The 19087-nt window shown below is 45.8% G+C and overlaps 9 non-coding genes across 9 annotated transcripts; all 9 read right to left on the reverse strand.

Moving 5' to 3' along the window:
- Positions 1-4691: 4691 nt before the first annotated feature.
- On the reverse strand, positions 4692-4882 carry LOC141214447 (U2 spliceosomal RNA). The gene has a single exon (XR_012283674.1). It is a non-coding gene; the product is annotated as a U2 spliceosomal RNA (small nuclear RNA).
- Positions 4883-5997: 1115 nt separating this feature from the next.
- Positions 5998-6188, reverse strand: LOC141214297 (U2 spliceosomal RNA). The gene has a single exon (XR_012283563.1). It is a non-coding gene; the product is annotated as a U2 spliceosomal RNA (small nuclear RNA).
- A 1118-nt stretch (positions 6189-7306) lies between these two features.
- Positions 7307-7497, reverse strand: LOC141214198 (U2 spliceosomal RNA). Its single transcript, XR_012283467.1, has one exon. It is a non-coding gene; the product is annotated as a U2 spliceosomal RNA (small nuclear RNA).
- A 1115-nt stretch (positions 7498-8612) lies between these two features.
- On the reverse strand, positions 8613-8803 carry LOC141214298 (U2 spliceosomal RNA). The gene has a single exon (XR_012283564.1). It is a non-coding gene; the product is annotated as a U2 spliceosomal RNA (small nuclear RNA).
- Positions 8804-9918: 1115 nt separating this feature from the next.
- On the reverse strand, positions 9919-10109 carry LOC141214199 (U2 spliceosomal RNA). The gene has a single exon (XR_012283468.1). It is a non-coding gene; the product is annotated as a U2 spliceosomal RNA (small nuclear RNA).
- Positions 10110-11227: 1118 nt separating this feature from the next.
- Positions 11228-11418, reverse strand: LOC141214200 (U2 spliceosomal RNA). The gene has a single exon (XR_012283469.1). It is a non-coding gene; the product is annotated as a U2 spliceosomal RNA (small nuclear RNA).
- A 1118-nt stretch (positions 11419-12536) lies between these two features.
- On the reverse strand, positions 12537-12727 carry LOC141214201 (U2 spliceosomal RNA). Its single transcript, XR_012283470.1, has one exon. It is a non-coding gene; the product is annotated as a U2 spliceosomal RNA (small nuclear RNA).
- Positions 12728-13842: 1115 nt separating this feature from the next.
- On the reverse strand, positions 13843-14033 carry LOC141214202 (U2 spliceosomal RNA). Its single transcript, XR_012283471.1, has one exon. It is a non-coding gene; the product is annotated as a U2 spliceosomal RNA (small nuclear RNA).
- A 1115-nt stretch (positions 14034-15148) lies between these two features.
- LOC141214204 (U2 spliceosomal RNA) lies at positions 15149-15339 on the reverse strand. The gene has a single exon (XR_012283473.1). It is a non-coding gene; the product is annotated as a U2 spliceosomal RNA (small nuclear RNA).
- Positions 15340-19087: the final 3748 nt, after the last annotated feature.

Here is a 19087-nt window from a genome sequence, read left to right on the forward strand (position 1 = left end):
CAAAAGCAATTTAATTCTACTCAAAGAAGCCATACTTTCACTCACAACCACAACATCATCCATATAACCTAACACTTTCACATGCTTACCACCACTACCAGGCACCAACAAACCTCTCATCATTTTATCCCGTCTAATCAAACATAACAATGGTTCTATTACACATACAAATAAGACGGGGGACATAGGACACCCCTGCCTTACTCCTGACCTAATCTTCACTTTGTCACACAGCCACCCATTAACCAAGAACTCACTTGACACACAATCATACAATGATTTTACACAATTCACAAATTCTCTAGGAAACCCCATTCTTTCCAGTACTTTAAACAAAAACACATGCGAAACCCTGTCAAACGCCTTCTCAAAATCAATAGCTAAAGTCATACATTTCTGCTTTCTATCCTTGCAATCCCCAATCATATCTCTCAACAATAACAAGTTATCACTCATACTTCTTCCAGGCACTGCACATACTTGGTCCTCCTCCACAACACTACCAATCACTTCACGCATACGATTTGCCAGTAACTTACTGTAGACCTTATAATCCGAATTCAGCAGTGTTATTGGTCTCCAGTTTTCCAAACGTTTCCTCTCACCCTTTTTATACACAAGCACAACCACTCCTTCTTTCATTGATTCACACAACCTACCATTCACCCACATATACTTACATACCTCAGTCAAATCTGTTCCCAAAACTTCCCATGCTTTCACATACAACTCTACAGGTATACCATCTTTCCCAGGAGTCTTACTCTTTTTAGCACTCCACACCACATTCTTCACTTCATCCAGAACTACATCCTCACACAATAGATCACGCTCCTCAGAATCAAGTTTTTTCTCCACACCATTCAGAACATATGACACAAGCCCAGAGTCAATCCATTTCTCATCATACAACTTGCTATAAAACCTATTCACTTCTTTCAGCACATCCTCACCCATACAGTTGGTTCCACTTTCATTCACAACTTCATTCATATCAGTCTTCCTACCATTCATTTTTTTAAAAAAGAACCTCGTACACTTCTCATTTTTCTCCAGGTGCTCAATTTTAGTACGATATATAATTTCCTTTCCTTTCTCATCCAACACACGCTTCAATTCATTCTTAGCCTCAGTAAGTTGATCAGACATCTCCAAACCACTTGCAACACACTTTCTCAACCAGTCAATCCGTCTATTAAGGTCATTAAACCTATTCCTATATCTGGCAGCTTTTCTATAGCCCCACTTTTTGAAGAAAGTTTTAAATTGCACTTTCACCCAGTCCCACCAGTCAAGAACACACACAAAATCCTTCTTACGCATTCTCCATCTTTCATACTTTACATTAAACTCATTCATCACCTCATCATCCTCTAACAGCCTTGCATTCAACTTCCATACCCCACCGCCATACACTTGGTCACCATTCGCACAAAACACGCCTCTCAAACATTCATGGTCCGAAAAAGGTACCTTTTGTTGAGAAAAATCCAAACATACCATATTTTTAGAAAATAACATTAAATCAATTCTGGAATGAATCTCACCACGGTCAGCATGGTATGTCGGCGGTGGTGGCATGCCAAGAACAACAACTGCTGCATCTAAAAAGGAAAAATCACAAATTAAATGGGACAATTTCTTTCCTGTTATGTCACACTTTCCTTCTGTGACACAATTAACGTCCCCAACAAAAATAGTGGGAGATTTCCCTGGAAGAAAAAAACTTAATTTTTCAAGAAGAGCAAGCCGCTCTTCCTTCCCTGTAGGGCAATATAAATTAATAATTCTGACCCGCCACCCTCTATAACTCAAAAATGCAATTAAACATCGGCCCACCTCCACCACAATATAACTATCAATAGAGATTTCTTTATTCCCAACTAATATCCCCACCCCATCATTTTTATTATGATTAGACCCTGACCAGATATGCTGTCCGTAAGGCCAGTCTTTGTCACAAGGAGCATCCTGAATCCCACACTCCTGAAGGCAAAAAACATCAGCACCTAAATGTTTCAGGTAGTCCAGAACAGTTGTTCTTCTGATTTTAGATCTGATCTGCCTTACATTTAGGGACACTACATCCCAACCAGATTGGCAAGACATTAATTAATGAAAAGAAATACATGACTCAATGTTGATCACACCATACTCATCCATTATCATCAGACTGGGAAAGCACCCCAAAGGTGTTGATGCTCTCAGGGATGCCAAGGTAAGGAGCATCAGGGGAGAAGACATCCTGCGGGTAAATGCGGTCACTTGCAGGACTGTCGCACCCTCCGCTGGCAGGTGAGTACTCTCGTCTGGGTTTTTTATTGGCCAGTTCAGGAGTATCATCATCATCAAAAGACCTCCCAGAAGTAAAGTCTCCTTGGCCACCATCCCTGGCCACCTCTTCGTCTGTAGCACCCCAGGACAATGCAGGGGTTCGAGCTAGAGACACATCCATGTCACCCTCACCACATATTTCGGACTGATGAGGGAGGTCCACATCCAACTCGGAGATCTCCATACCTGGCCCAGCAGGGGCCAGAGGGTCCAACAGGTTCTGGGCCTCACCCACCAGATCTTCAACCTCAGGGGGCTCCGTCTCAGCATTGATCTCTGCAGTAGTCACCTGTGGGGTAACAGCAGGGACAGTAGGCTTACCTTTGGTCACTTCGGAGAAGGACCTAGGCTTGACTTTAGCCTTACAATCCCGAATCACATGTCCTTCCTCCCCGCAGGCATCACATACCACCGGGTTGGAACAATCCTTCGCCAGATGACCGTACTTGTTGCACTTTCTACAGTTTGGCAATTGCTTGCAGAAATCCTGGATATGCCCGAACATGTTGCATCTCCTGCAGAACAATGGCGCCTCGGGAAAAAACAGATATCCAGAGTCTCTTCCAATTATAAAGTTCAGGGGAGGATAGTGAATACCTCCAGGACCATGAGGGTCTATCCCAAACCTCACAAAGTATTTATACTTCCCAGTCCACAGCCCTTCTCCATTTAAGATTTTATGGGAGAATTGCACAAAAATGCAGTGTCTTCTCAGGAATGCAGTGATATCATCCCGGGAGATAAAGGGGTTGTGCATGAATATTACCACCGGGATATCCCCCTTAGAGTAGAGTACAGTGAAGATAAGTCCATCCAGCTGAGGGTGCTCTGAAAGGACTTGAAGAGTTTTGAAAAGGTTTTGGCAAGCCGCCATAGAAGAAAGCACCAAGACGTACCTATGCTCCCTTCTGAACTCCTGCAAACAGATGATCTCCGACTTCTGGATCTTCAGGATTTCATAGAAAATGGCGTTGACCAGGTATGACAACGAGAAATGGTCCTTCTTCTCCTCAGAGACCTCGATACGGAAAGCATTCTTGACCCGGGGATCCCCGGTCCCAGCAAAACGAAGCTTGACACCCATGGTCGCTTCAGGAATCGCCTTCTCGTTTCCTCCTCACTCTCCCCCTATAGCAGCATCCAGCTTAAGCCACCGAAGTGGCGATGCTGGAAGGCCGAGGGCTAGTACACAAGGAACCTCTTGTCCAAACACTAGGTCTGAGCCAAAAGGCCGAGAAGCGATAACCAGAATTGGTTTCAAACTACGGAGCCACCCAAGGATCCTGAAAAGTCCATTTGTGGAGATGAGCTCCTGGACTCCCGTTAAGAAGACATGTTGTCAACCTCTAGATCCCTTACATGCCTGCACTTTTCGGCTTGCTGCTGCTGCAATCCACGCGTTTTAGATCTGCATAACTCCACCTCTTTAAACACAGCACCTTCACCCCTGCTGTTCCCACCCGCCTCAACACCGTTGGAAGGGAGGAGAACCAATTAAGGCGGGGGGTGGGGTGGAACGAGCAGCTGTCTACCCTTAGCAGGAGGGCTCCTGATTACATACCTCTCCTGCTGCTGCTGCTGCTGGCTGTCCAGCAGCAGACTGAAGGTGGCTGCTGCTGTGCACAGGTATATAAAGGCTCAGAGCCTATTATGACACGCGCAGCCAGCGTTCCATTGCCACATTCCATCTACTGCAGGCAGGATACCTGGCTGGCTGAATGTCGCTGAGAAGCTCACAGAGACCGCCATAAGCAACAGTTTAACAGAATGCCACAGACTAATCAACCAAACTTTTTGGGTTGGGTTTTCTTTTATAGTCTGCAGGCATTAAATGAAAGAAGTCAGTGTTCCAGCAGAGGGAGACAACGTTTCAGAAAAGGCATTGTAGCAAACCAAAAAAGAAATTTTAAGCGCAGCAGAGTAACCAGCGCACATACCTGTTAGCTCAGGTGAGTTTAAAAGGCTGCTGTTGATAACAAGGGCATTTGCTAAATAGATGGTGTGTGTGCAACAATATACTGAAAGGTCAATTATATTGTGCAGCTTATCTCACCACCTGTAGTTATTTAGGTGAAAGCTCCAAAATGCTTGCCTAATATGTCTGTTTATCCAAAAGGAAGTAAAAAGGGAGAGCTAGAAAGATAGCATTGCATCACATTACATGGCAATGCAATGCACAGTTGCTGAAGTTGAACCAAAATGAGCTTGTAATCTGGCTTCTGCAACTTTGAACATGAAAAATCCAATGAGGAGAAGAAAAGCAAAGCCAAAGAGTCCATCCCAAAATCCGACAAACAAGCAAAATGAACAAAAAACATTGAATTCAATTCTTTCTGATTTTAGACACTGCATTAAAGAAGGGGTGCACCGGTCCTGGAGATACTGCAATACCAGGTCAATGCGTGGAGTGGACAGAGCAAGCTCTTTTTCCATCTCCCTGTTCTAAAAATCCATTTAATATATGGTCCCCAGATAGGGGACGTATCAGATATTAAACTGATAAGAACAGATACTACACTTGATCTTAGCCAAAAGGCCGAGAAGCGATAACCAGAATTGGTTTCAAACTACGGAGCCACCCAAGGATCCTGAAAAGTCCATTTGTGGAGATGAGCTCCTGGACTCCCGTTAAGAAGACATGTTGTCAACCTCTAGATCCCTTACATGCCTGCACTTTTCGGCTTGCTGCTGCTGCAATCCACGCGTTTTAGATCTGCATAACTCCACCTCTTTAAACACAGCACCTTCACCCCCTGCTGTTCCCACCCGCCTCAACACCGTTGGAAGGGAGGAGAACCAATTAAGGCGGGGGGTGGGGTGGAACGAGCAGCTGTCTACCCTTAGCAGGAGGGCTCCTGATTACATACCTCTCCTGCTGCTGCTGCTGCTGGCTGTCCAGCAGCAGACTGAAGGTGGCTGCTGCTGTGCACAGGTATATAAAGGCTCAGAGCCTATTATGACACGCGCAGCCAGCGTTCCATTGCCACATTCCATCTACTGCAGGCAGGATACCTGGCTGGCTGAATGTCGCTGAGAAGCTCACAGAGACCGCCATAAGCAACAGTTTAACAGAATGCCACAGACTAATCAACCAAACTTTTTGGGTTGGGTTCTCTTTTATAGTCTGCAGGCATTAAATGAAAGAAGTCAGTGTTCCAGCAGAGGGAGACAACGTTTCAGAAAAGGCATTGTAGCAAACCAAAAAAGAAATTTTAAGCGCAGCAGAGTAACCAGCGCACATACCTGTTAGCTCAGGTGAGTTTAAAAGGCTGCTGTTGATAACAAGGGCATTTGCTAAATAGATGGTGTGTGTGCAACAATATACTGAAAGGTCAATTATATTGTGCAGCTTATCTCACCACCTGTAGTTATTTAGGTGAAAGCTCCAAAATGCTTGCCTAATATGTCTGTTTATCCAAAAGGAAGTAAAAAGGGAGAGCTAGAAAGATAGCATTGCATCACATTACATGGCAATGCAATGCACAGTTGCTGAAGTTGAACCAAAATGAGCTTGTAATCTGGCTTCTGCAACTTTGAACATGAAAAATCCAATGAGGAGAAGAAAAGCAAAGCCAAAGAGTCCATCCCAAAATCCGACAAACAAGCAAAATGAACAAAAAACATTGAATTCAATTCTTTCTGATTTTAGAAACTGCATTAAAGAAGGGGTGCACCGGTCCTGGAGATACTGCAATACCAGGTCAATGCATGGAGTGGACAGAGCAAGCTCTTTTTCCATCTCCCTGTTCTAAAAATCCATTTAATATATGGTCCCCAGATAGGGGACGTATCAGATATTAAACTGATAAGAACAGATACTACACTTGATCTTAGCCAAAAGGCCGAGAAGCGATAACCAGAATTGGTTTCAAACTACGGAGCCACCCAAGGATCCTGAAAAGTCCATTTGTGGAGATGAGCTCCTGGACTCCCGTTAAGAAGACATGTTGTCAACCTCTAGATCCCTTACATGCCTGCACTTTTCGGCTTGCTGCTGCTGCAATCCACGCGTTTTAGATCTGCATAACTCCACCTCTTTAAACACAGCACCTTCACCCCCTGCTGTTCCCACCCGCCTCAACACCGTTGGAAGGGAGGAGAACCAATTAAGGCGGGGGGTGGGGTGGAACGAGCAGCTGTCTACCCTTAGCAGGAGGGCTCCTGATTACATACCTCTCCTGCTGCTGCTGCTGCTGCTGGCTGTCCAGCAGCAGACTGAAGGTGGCTGCTGCTGTGCACAGGTATATAAAGGCTCAGAGCCTATTATGACACGCGCAGCCAGCGTTCCATTGCCACATTCCATCTACTGCAGGCAGGATACCTGGCTGGCTGAATGTCGCTGAGAAGCTCACAGAGACCGCCATAAGCAACAGTTTAACAGAATGCCACAGACTAATCAACCAAACTTTTTGGGTTGGGTTCTCTTTTATAGTCTGCAGGCATTAAATGAAAGAAGTCAGTGTTCCAGCAGAGGGAGACAACGTTTCAGAAAAGGCATTGTAGCAAACCAAAAAAGAAATTTTAAGCGCAGCAGAGTAACCAGCGCACATACCTGTTAGCTCAGGTGAGTTTAAAAGGCTGCTGTTGATAACAAGGGCATTTGCTAAATAGATGGTGTGTGTGCAACAATATACTGAAAGGTCAATTATATTGTGCAGCTTATCTCACCACCTGTAGTTATTTAGGTGAAAGCTCCAAAATGCTTGCCTAATATGTCTGTTTATCCAAAAGGAAGTAAAAAGGGAGAGCTAGAAAGATAGCATTGCATCACATTACATGGCAATGCAATGCACAGTTGCTGAAGTTGAACCAAAATGAGCTTGTAATCTGGCTTCTGCAACTTTGAACATGAAAAATCCAATGAGGAGAAGAAAAGCAAAGCCAAAGAGTCCATCCCAAAATCCGACAAACAAGCAAAATGAACAAAAAACATTGAATTCAATTCTTTCTGATTTTAGACACTGCATTAAAGAAGGGGTGCACCGGTCCTGGAGATACTGCAATACCAGGTCAATGCGTGGAGTGGACAGAGCAAGCTCTTTTTCCATCTCCCTGTTCTAAAAATCCATTTAATATATGGTCCCCAGATAGGGGACGTATCAGATATTAAACTGATAAGAACAGATACTACACTTGATCTTAGCCAAAAGGCCGAGAAGCGATAACCAGAATTGGTTTCAAACTACGGAGCCACCCAAGGATCCTGAAAAGTCCATTTGTGGAGATGAGCTCCTGGACTCCCGTTAAGAAGACATGTTGTCAACCTCTAGATCCCTTACATGCCTGCACTTTTCGGCTTGCTGCTGCTGCAATCCACGCGTTTTAGATCTGCATAACTCCACCTCTTTAAACACAGCACCTTCACCCCCTGCTGTTCCCACCCGCCTCAACACCGTTGGAAGGGAGGAGAACCAATTAAGGCGGGGGGTGGGGTGGAACGAGCAGCTGTCTACCCTTAGCAGGAGGGCTCCTGATTACATACCTCTCCTGCTGCTGCTGCTGCTGGCTGTCCAGCAGCAGACTGAAGGTGGCTGCTGCTGTGCACAGGTATATAAAGGCTCAGAGCCTATTATGACACGCGCAGCCAGCGTTCCATTGCCACATTCCATCTACTGCAGGCAGGATACCTGGCTGGCTGAATGTCGCTGAGAAGCTCACAGAGACCGCCATAAGCAACAGTTTAACAGAATGCCACAGACTAATCAACCAAACTTTTTGGGTTGGGTTCTCTTTTATAGTCTGCAGGCATTAAATGAAAGAAGTCAGTGTTCCAGCAGAGGGAGACAACGTTTCAGAAAAGGCATTGTAGCAAACCAAAAAAGAAATTTTAAGCGCAGCAGAGTAACCAGCGCACATACCTGTTAGCTCAGGTGAGTTTAAAAGGCTGCTGTTGATAACAAGGGCATTTGCTAAATAGATGGTGTGTGTGCAACAATATACTGAAAGGTCAATTATATTGTGCAGCTTATCTCACCACCTGTAGTTATTTAGGTGAAAGCTCCAAAATGCTTGCCTAATATGTCTGTTTATCCAAAAGGAAGTAAAAAGGGAGAGCTAGAAAGATAGCATTGCATCACATTACATGGCAATGCAATGCACAGTTGCTGAAGTTGAACCAAAATGAGCTTGTAATCTGGCTTCTGCAACTTTGAACATGAAAAATCCAATGAGGAGAAGAAAAGCAAAGCCAAAGAGTCCATCCCAAAATCCGACAAACAAGCAAAATGAACAAAAAACATTGAATTCAATTCTTTCTGATTTTAGAAACTGCATTAAAGAAGGGGTGCACCGGTCCTGGAGATACTGCAATACCAGGTCAATGCATGGAGTGGACAGAGCAAGCTCTTTTTCCATCTCCCTGTTCTAAAAATCCATTTAATATATGGTCCCCAGATAGGGGACGTATCAGATATTAAACTGATAAGAACAGATACTACACTTGATCTTAGCCAAAAGGCCGAGAAGCGATAACCAGAATTGGTTTCAAACTACGGAGCCACCCAAGGATCCTGAAAAGTCCATTTGTGGAGATGAGCTCCTGGACTCCCGTTAAGAAGACATGTTGTCAACCTCTAGATCCCTTACATGCCTGCACTTTTCGGCTTGCTGCTGCTGCAATCCACGCGTTTTAGATCTGCATAACTCCACCTCTTTAAACACAGCACCTTCACCCCCTGCTGTTCCCACCCGCCTCAACACCGTTGGAAGGGAGGAGAACCAATTAAGGCGGGGGGTGGGGTGGAACGAGCAGCTGTCTACCCTTAGCAGGAGGGCTCCTGATTACATACCTCTCCTGCTGCTGCTGCTGCTGGCTGTCCAGCAGCAGACTGAAGGTGGCTGCTGCTGTGCACAGGTATATAAAGGCTCAGAGCCTATTATGACACGCGCAGCCAGCGTTCCATTGCCACATTCCATCTACTGCAGGCAGGATACCTGGCTGGCTGAATGTCGCTGAGAAGCTCACAGAGACCGCCATAAGCAACAGTTTAACAGAATGCCACAGACTAATCAACCAAACTTTTTGGGTTGGGTTCTCTTTTATAGTCTGCAGGCGTTAAATGAAAGAAGTCAGTGTTCCAGCAGAGGGAGACAACGTTTCAGAAAAGGCATTGTAGCAAACCAAAAAAGAAATTTTAAGCGCAGCAGAGTAACCAGCGCACATACCTGTTAGCTCAGGTGAGTTTAAAAGGCTGCTGTTGATAACAAGGGCATTTGCTAAATAGATGGTGTGTGTGCAACAATATACTGAAAGGTCAATTATATTGTGCAGCTTATCTCACCACCTGTAGTTATTTAGGTGAAAGCTCCAAAATGCTTGCCTAATATGTCTGTTTATCCAAAAGGAAGTAAAAAGGGAGAGCTAGAAAGATAGCATTGCATCACATTACATGGCAATGCAATGCACAGTTGCTGAAGTTGAACCAAAATGAGCTTGTAATCTGGCTTCTGCAACTTTGAACATGAAAAATCCAATGAGGAGAAGAAAAGCAAAGCCAAAGAGTCCATCCCAAAATCCGACAAACAAGCAAAATGAACAAAAAACATTGAATTCAATTCTTTCTGATTTTAGAAACTGCATTAAAGAAGGGGTGCACCGGTCCTGGAGATACTGCAATACCAGGTCAATGCGTGGAGTGGACAGAGCAAGCTCTTTTTCCATCTCCCTGTTCTAAAAATCCATTTAATATATGGTCCCCAGATAGGGGACGTATCAGATATTAAACTGATAAGAACAGATACTACACTTGATCTTAGCCAAAAGGCCGAGAAGCGATAACCAGAATTGGTTTCAAACTACGGAGCCACCCAAGGATCCTGAAAAGTCCATTTGTGGAGATGAGCTCCTGGACTCCCGTTAAGAAGACATGTTGTCAACCTCTAGATCCCTTACATGCCTGCACTTTTCGGCTTGCTGCTGCTGCAATCCACGCGTTTTAGATCTGCATAACTCCACCTCTTTAAACACAGCACCTTCACCCCCTGCTGTTCCCACCCGCCTCAACACCGTTGGAAGGGAGGAGAACCAATTAAGGCGGGGGGTGGGGTGGAACGAGCAGCTGTCTACCCTTAGCAGGAGGGCTCCTGATTACATACCTCTCCTGCTGCTGCTGCTGCTGCTGGCTGTCCAGCAGCAGACTGAAGGTGGCTGCTGCTGTGCACAGGTATATAAAGGCTCAGAGCCTATTATGACACGCGCAGCCAGCGTTCCATTGCCACATTCCATCTACTGCAGGCAGGATACCTGGCTGGCTGAATGTCGCTGAGAAGCTCACAGAGACCGCCATAAGCAACAGTTTAACAGAATGCCACAGACTAATCAACCAAACTTTTTGGGTTGGGTTCTCTTTTATAGTCTGCAGGCATTAAATGAAAGAAGTCAGTGTTCCAGCAGAGGGAGACAACGTTTCAGAAAAGGCATTGTAGCAAACCAAAAAAGAAATTTTAAGCGCAGCAGAGTAACCAGCGCACATACCTGTTAGCTCAGGTGAGTTTAAAAGGCTGCTGTTGATAACAAGGGCATTTGCTAAATAGATGGTGTGTGTGCAACAATATACTGAAAGGTCAATTATATTGTGCAGCTTATCTCACCACCTGTAGTTATTTAGGTGAAAGCTCCAAAATGCTTGCCTAATATGTCTGTTTATCCAAAAGGAAGTAAAAAGGGAGAGCTAGAAAGATAGCATTGCATCACATTACATGGCAATGCAATGCACAGTTGCTGAAGTTGAACCAAAATGAGCTTGTAATCTGGCTTCTGCAACTTTGAACATGAAAAATCCAATGAGGAGAAGAAAAGCAAAGCCAAAGAGTCCATCCCAAAATCCGACAAACAAGCAAAATGAACAAAAAACATTGAATTCAATTCTTTCTGATTTTAGAAACTGCATTAAAGAAGGGGTGCACCGGTCCTGGAGATACTGCAATACCAGGTCAATGCGTGGAGTGGACAGAGCAAGCTCTTTTTCCATCTCCCTGTTCTAAAAATCCATTTAATATATGGTCCCCAGATAGGGGACGTATCAGATATTAAACTGATAAGAACAGATACTACACTTGATCTTAGCCAAAAGGCCGAGAAGCGATAACCAGAATTGGTTTCAAACTACGGAGCCACCCAAGGATCCTGAAAAGTCCATTTGTGGAGATGAGCTCCTGGACTCCCGTTAAGAAGACATGTTGTCAACCTCTAGATCCCTTACATGCCTGCACTTTTCGGCTTGCTGCTGCTGCAATCCACGCGTTTTAGATCTGCATAACTCCACCTCTTTAAACACAGCACCTTCACCCCCTGCTGTTCCCACCCGCCTCAACACCGTTGGAAGGGAGGAGAACCAATTAAGGCGGGGGGTGGGGTGGAACGAGCAGCTGTCTACCCTTAGCAGGAGGGCTCCTGATTACATACCTCTCCTGCTGCTGCTGCTGCTGCTGGCTGTCCAGCAGCAGACTGAAGGTGGCTGCTGCTGTGCACAGGTATATAAAGGCTCAGAGCCTATTATGACACGCGCAGCCAGCGTTCCATTGCCACATTCCATCTACTGCAGGCAGGATACCTGGCTGGCTGAATGTCGCTGAGAAGCTCACAGAGACCGCCATAAGCAACAGTTTAACAGAATGCCACAGACTAATCAACCAAACTTTTTGGGTTGGGTTCTCTTTTATAGTCTGCAGGCATTAAATGAAAGAAGTCAGTGTTCCAGCAGAGGGAGACAACGTTTCAGAAAAGGCATTGTAGCAAACCAAAAAAGAAATTTTAAGCGCAGCAGAGTAACCAGCGCACATACCTGTTAGCTCAGGTGAGTTTAAAAGGCTGCTGTTGATAACAAGGGCATTTGCTAAATAGATGGTGTGTGTGCAACAATATACTGAAAGGTCAATTATATTGTGCAGCTTATCTCACCACCTGTAGTTATTTAGGTGAAAGCTCCAAAATGCTTGCCTAATATGTCTGTTTATCCAAATGGAAGTAAAAAGGGAGAGCTAGAAAGATAGCATTGCATCACATTACATGGCAATGCAATGCACAGTTGCTGAAGTTGAACCAAAATGAGCTTTTAATCTGGCTTCTGCAACTTTGAACATGAAAAATCCAATGAGGAGAAGAAAAGCAAAGCCAAAGAGTCCATCCCAAAATCCGACAAACAAGCAAAATGAACAAAAAACATTGAATTCAATTCTTTCTGATTTTAGAAACTGCATTAAAGAAGGGGTGCACCGGTCCTGGAGATACTGCAATACCAGGTCAATGCGTGGAGTGGACAGAGCAAGCTCTTTTTCCATCTCCCTGTTCTAAAAATCCATTTAATATATGGTCCCCAGATAGGGGACGTATCAGATATTAAACTGATAAGAACAGATACTACACTTGATCTTAGCCAAAAGGCCGAGAAGCGATAACCAGAATTGGTTTCAAACTACGGAGCCACCCAAGGATCCTGAAAAGTCCATTTGTGGAGATGAGCTCCTGGACTCCCGTTAAGAAGACATGTTGTCAACCTCTAGATCCCTTACATGCCTGCACTTTTCGGCTTGCTGCTGCTGCAATCCACGCGTTTTAGATCTGCATAACTCCACCTCTTTAAACACAGCACCTTCACCCCCTGCTGTTCCCACCCGCCTCAACACCGTTGGAAGGGAGGAGAACCAATTAAGGCGGGGGGTGGGGTGGAACGAGCAGCTGTCTACCCTTAGCAGGAGGGCTCCTGATTACATACCTCTCCTGCTGCTGCTGCTGCTGGCTGTCCAGCAGCAGACTGAAGGTGACTGCTGCTGTGCACAGGTATATAAAGGCTCAGAGCCTATTATGACACGCGCAGCCAGCGTTCCATTGCCACATTCCATCTACTGCAGGCAGGATACCTGGCTGGCTGAATGTCGCTGAGAAGCTCACAGAGACCGCCATAAGCAACAGTTTAACAGAATGCCACAGACTAATCAACCAAACTTTTTGGGTTGGGTTCTCTTTTATAGTCTGCAGGCATTAAATGAAAGAAGTCAGTGTTCCAGCAGAGGGAGACAACGTTTCAGAAAAGGCATTGTAGCAAACCAAAAAAGAAATTTTAAGCGCAGCAGAGTAACCAGCGCACATACCTGTTAGCTCAGGTGAGTTTAAAAGGCTGCTGTTGATAACAAGGGCATTTGCTAAATAGATGGTGTGTGTGCAACAATATACTGAAAGGTCAATTATATTGTGCAGCTTATCTCACCACCTGTAGTTATTTAGGTGAAAGCTCCAAAATGCTTGCCTAATATGTCTGTTTATCCAAAAGGAAGTAAAAAGGGAGAGCTAGAAAGATAGCATTGCATCACATTACATGGCAATGCAATGCACAGTTGCTGAAGTTGAACCAAAATGAGCTTGTAATCTGGCTTCTGCAACTTTGAACATGAAAAATCCAATGAGGAGAAGAAAAGCAAAGCCAAAGAGTCCATCCCAAAATCCGACAAACAAGCAAAATGAACAAAAAACATTGAATTCAATTCTTTCTGATTTTAGAAACTGCATTAAAGAAGGGGTGCACCGGTCCTGGAGATACTGCAATACCAGGTCAATGCGTGGAGTGGACAGAGCAAGCTCTTTTTCCATCTCCCTGTTCTAAAAATCCATTTAATATATGGTCCCCAGATAGGGGACGTATCAGATATTAAACTGATAAGAACAGATACTACACTTGATCTTAGCCAAAAGGCCGAGAAGCGATAACCAGAATTGGTTTCAAACTACGGAGCCACCCAAGGATCCTGAAAAGTCCATTTGTGGAGATGAGCTCCTGGACTCCCGTTAAGAAGACATGTTGTCAACCTCTAGATCCCTTACATGCCTGCACTTTTCGGCTTGCTGCTGCTGCAATCCACGCGTTTTAGATCTGCATAACTCCACCTCTTTAAGCACAGCACCTTCACCCCCTGCTGTTCCCACCCGCCTCAACACCGTTGGAAGGGAGGAGAACCAATTAAGGCGGGGGGTGGGGTGGAACGAGCAGCTGTCTACCCTTAGCAGGAGGGCTCCTGATTACATACCTCTCCTGCTGCTGCTGCTGCTGGCTGTCCAGCAGCAGACTGAAGGTGGCTGCTGCTGTGCACAGGTATATAAAGGCTCAGAGCCTATTATGACACGCGCAGCCAGCGTTCCATTGCCACATTCCATCTACTGCAGGCAGGATACCTGGCTGGCTGAATGTCGCTGAGAAGCTCACAGAGACCGCCATAAGCAACAGTTTAACAGAATGCCACAGACTAATCAACCAAACTTTTTGGGTTGGGTTCTCTTTTATAGTCTGCAGGCATTAAATGAAAGAAGTCAGTGTTCCAGCAGAGGGAGACAACGTTTCAGAAAAGGCATTGTAGCAAACCAAAAAAGAAATTTTAAGCGCAGCAGAGTAACCAGCGCACATACCTGTTAGCTCAGGTGAGTTTAAAAGGCTGCTGTTGATAACAAGGGCATTTGCTAAATAGATGGTGTGTGTGCAACAATATACTGAAAGGTCAATTATATTGTGCAGCTTATCTCACCACCTGTAGTTATTTAGGTGAAAGCTCCAAAATGCTTGCCTAATATGTCTGTTTATCCAAAAGGAAGTAAAAAGGGAGAGCTAGAAAGATAGCATTGCATCACATTACATGGCAATGCAATGCACAGTTGCTGAAGTTGAACCAAAATGAGCTTGTAATCTGGCTTCTGCAACTTTGAACATGAAAAATCCAATGAGGAGAAGAAAAGCAAAGCCAAAGAGTCCATCCCAAAATCCGACAAACAAGCAAAATGAACAAAAAACATTGAATTCAATTCTTTCTGATTTTAGACACTGCATTAAAGAAGGGGTGCACCGGTCCTGGAGATACTGCAATACCAGGTCAATGCGTGGAGTGGACAGAGCAAGCTCTTTTTCCATCTCCCTGTTCTAAAAATCCATTTAATATATGGTCCCCAGATAGGGGACGTATCAGATATTAAACTGATAAGAACAGATACTACACTTGATCTTAGCCAAAAGGCCGAGAAGCGATAACCAGAATTGGTTTCAAACTACGGAGCCACCCAAGGATCCTGAAAAGTCCATTTGTGGCTAAGTGCCCGAATTGGCGCATCCTATGAATGCGCCATTTCTGGGGCGGCTGACGGCTGGTGTTTCTAGCCTGGGAGGGGGCCAATATTCATGGCTCCCTTCCTGGGCTATTAATATCAGCCCCCAGCTGTCTGCCTAGCCTTTGCTAGCTATTAAATTAGGGGGGACCCCACGTCATTTTTTTTGGGGGGTCCCCCATTTTAATAGCTAGTAAAGGCTATGTATTCAGCTGGGGGCTGATATTAGTAGCCTGGGAAGCTCCGTGGGTATTACCCCCTTCCCAGGCTTCAAACATCTGCCCCAGCCGTCTGCTTAACCTCCGCTAGAGCCTAAAATTAAGGGGAACCCCACGCCAATTTTTTTAATAATAAATCCTTTATTTTAATACTAAATGACAAGTACAGTAACCAACACTATCACTGTACTTCATATATATGTGACTGACATGTTTCTATCTATCTAATCTATGTGTGATGCTCTATCTTTCTGTTCTAAATTGTCGGGTACCGCTGCTGAATTGCCGGCCGGCTTTTTTAAAGAGACAGTGCATGAAAACACTATTATTTTTTTAAATAAATCCTTTACACTAAATGACAAGTACAGTAAGCAACACTATCACTGTACTTATTATATATGTGACTGACATGTTTCTATCTATCTAATCTATGTGTGAAGCTCTATTCTTTCTGTTCTAAATTGTCGGGTACAGATGCTGAATTGCCGGCCGGCTTTTTTAAAGAGACGGTGCATGAAAACACTAATATTTTTTTTAATAAATCCTTTACACTAAATGACAAGTGCAGTAACCAACACTGTCACTGTGTTTCTTATATGTGTGACTGACATGTTTCTATCTATCTAATCTATGTGTGATGCTCTATTCCTTCTTGTCTAAATTGTCGGGTACCGGTGTATGTCGCTGCTGAATTTGCCGGCCGGCTTTTTTAAAGAGAGTGTCTTCTGAGCAGTTTGTCAGCTTTTGGACACCTTTGCAGGTGTTTTCTATGTGTTTCTATGTGTTTTTGTTTGCCTGCCATTGGTTTTAACGGTGTTCGACGGTGTTCTAAGGTGTTCGACGAACAGTTCGACGAACAGTTCCTCGAACATCCCGGTGTTCGACGAACCGAACCGAACCCGAACACTACGGGGGTGGCTCAACACTAGTGGTGATATCTGAGATGGAGGCTGAACTTGAGGAGGAGGAGGAGGAGGAGGAGGATGCGCAGGAGCTGTACACTGTGGGGGCAACTCTGACTGACATAGGGCCCGCAATCCTCGGTGTGGGGAGGATGTGTTCCGTCCCAAGGTCCGACTAGGTCCCGGCTTCCACTATGTTTACCCAGTGTGCCGTCAGAGAGATGTACCGTCCCTGGCCACAAGCACTTGTCCACGTGTCCGTTGTCAGGTGGACTCTCCCAGTAACTGCATTGTTGAGGGCACGGCAGATGCTTTGGGACACGTGCTTGTGTAGTGCGGGGATGGCACACCGGGCAAAATAGTGTCGGCAGGGGACCGAGTACCGAGGGACGGCCACCGCCATAAGATTGCGGAAGGATTCCGTCTCCACCAGCCTAAAAGGCAGCATTTCCAATGCAAGCAGTCGTGAAATGTGCGAATTTAGGACTGTGGCCTGTGGGGCATTAGCTGCGAATTTCCGCTTTCGTTCAAAGGTCTGGGATATGGACAATTGAACGCTGCGGTGGGACGTGGACGTGGACGTTGATGCTGTTTCTTGAGAAACTGCCATAACAAGTGAAGACTAGTGTTGAGCCACCCCCGTAGTGTTCGAGTTCGGTTCGGTTCGTCGAACACCCGTGTGTTCGCCAAACTGTTCGTCGAACTGTTCGTCGAACACCTTCGAACACCGTTAAAACCAATGGCAGGCAAACAAAAACACATAGAAACACATAGAAAACACCTTCAAAGGTGTCCAAAAGCTGACAAACTGCTCAGAAGACATAACTAACACATGGAAAAATGACAAGTACATATAGTCATGCGAAAATAAAAGAGGTGGAGGAGTAAAAGGAGGGGGAGACACAGATATAGGCATGTCATGCCCTTCTAAAATCCAAAAAGTGAGAAGCCGACACGGCCAGTCCGTTCCTGCCCGTGCCACCTCCGTGTCGACGGGTTTGTGCCAGAGCCGCGGTGGACCCTGACGGCCAGCCCCCCTCTCCTAATACTGGTGCCTGTCCGCTGGTGGGTCGAGCCCCCCGCGGTGGGGGGGGAGTAACATCTGCAGAGGAAAGACCATCTTCCAGCCAAACTAACATGTCGACTTCTTTTCGTGGACAATGTGATACGATCCCTTTGTTACGGACACGCCCATCGCTACAAATTCCAGATGAGGCACAAAAACAGCAGGTGCTTCAGCGGATATCAAGTGCTCCTTCAAGTGGGCTCTCCTCCACCTCAACTTCAACATCACAAATACTCCAGTCCTCAGAGGTGTCACCCCAATCGCACTTGCTTCCTCACAGCTCCCAAGTCTCCAGCTGCCCGTCTGAGTATGGGGTAACACAGATGGTTGAGTCTGCACAGCTGTTTACTCATACTATAGCCTGGGAAACGGAGGTCTGCTCCAGAGCTTCTGTTAATCCAGACGAGGAAATGATCTGCACTGATGCCCAGAATCTTTATAAGTCGGATCCAGGACCAGATGAAGAAGGTTCTGAGCATAATGTAGACCCTCGTTCCCAAACTGTAACTCCTGTTGGTGGAGACAATGATGAAGACGATGATGAGACTCAAATACCTGATTGGAGCGACAACTTGATTTTTCGGTCAGGGCAGGAAGAGGTTGGCTTTGAGGACGACGGGTGTGATAACACACAGGGTGATGATGACAAGGTTGGAGATCCCACTTACTGTCAACCCACAGTCAGCCAGTCGATGAGGTCACCCTTGCCTTTGCCTGGCCTTTGGGATGTCGCGGTGGTCGGCTCCCTGGCCCGTACCCTGGGGTCACTCTTTAAAAGGGTGGATAATTGTTAATTTTATAAGAGTTTGTGACACCACCTGTGGTATCTGGTGAGAAGCACCAGCGCTGCAGCAGTCCACTGAGGCCCGTGATAAGGCAGCTCGATGGTATAGCTCCCCACAGGTGGAGCTAGGTCTCAGGGCAGCGTATGCAGGGGGAATGCAGGACAGGCGAGACCCAGCTGGGTCAGAGCAAGAACGGAAACGGACACGGTAGTCACTTCAGTACCTTTTACTGGAGGAAATTCAGGCACATCCTGGAGCACTGTAGGGTGAAGGGTGCATATCAGGATCCTCCCCAATGAGCGGGTGTAGGGCCTCCTGTTTCTTGCCTCTGCGCAGTAAGTTTCTGACCTGCCTGGAGCTAGGCCTAACTTTGTCTCTGTCCTGCGCTGGCTGACCTTGTGGTAGGGCCTTCTCTTGAAGTTCACGCTCCCAGTATGCGGGGCCTAAGCGTCTCCTGGCTCTGTTACGTATCAGCACCTTAGCGATCCTGGGACTTGTAGTTCTCCAGGGATTCCGGTTATGCCTTACTGGGTCATAGAGATCCCGGTAAGCTCGGATCCGGTGTCCGGTAAATGCTTCGGGGTGAGCTGGTTAAGCTCCTCTGCCCCTTATGTACTAACTCGCCACTCGCCTTCGGCCTACTCGGGCCCTCAATAGGCTATTCACACTAACGGCAGCTTGCCGCGCTTCACCGATCTTAT

Source organism: Phyllobates terribilis, unplaced genomic scaffold (assembly GCF_046119375.1).
Source record: "Phyllobates terribilis strain yellow unplaced genomic scaffold, ASM4611937v1 Scaffold_217__1_contigs__length_3308461, whole genome shotgun sequence".
NCBI classification, from domain to species: domain Eukaryota; kingdom Metazoa; phylum Chordata; class Amphibia; order Anura; family Dendrobatidae; genus Phyllobates; species Phyllobates terribilis.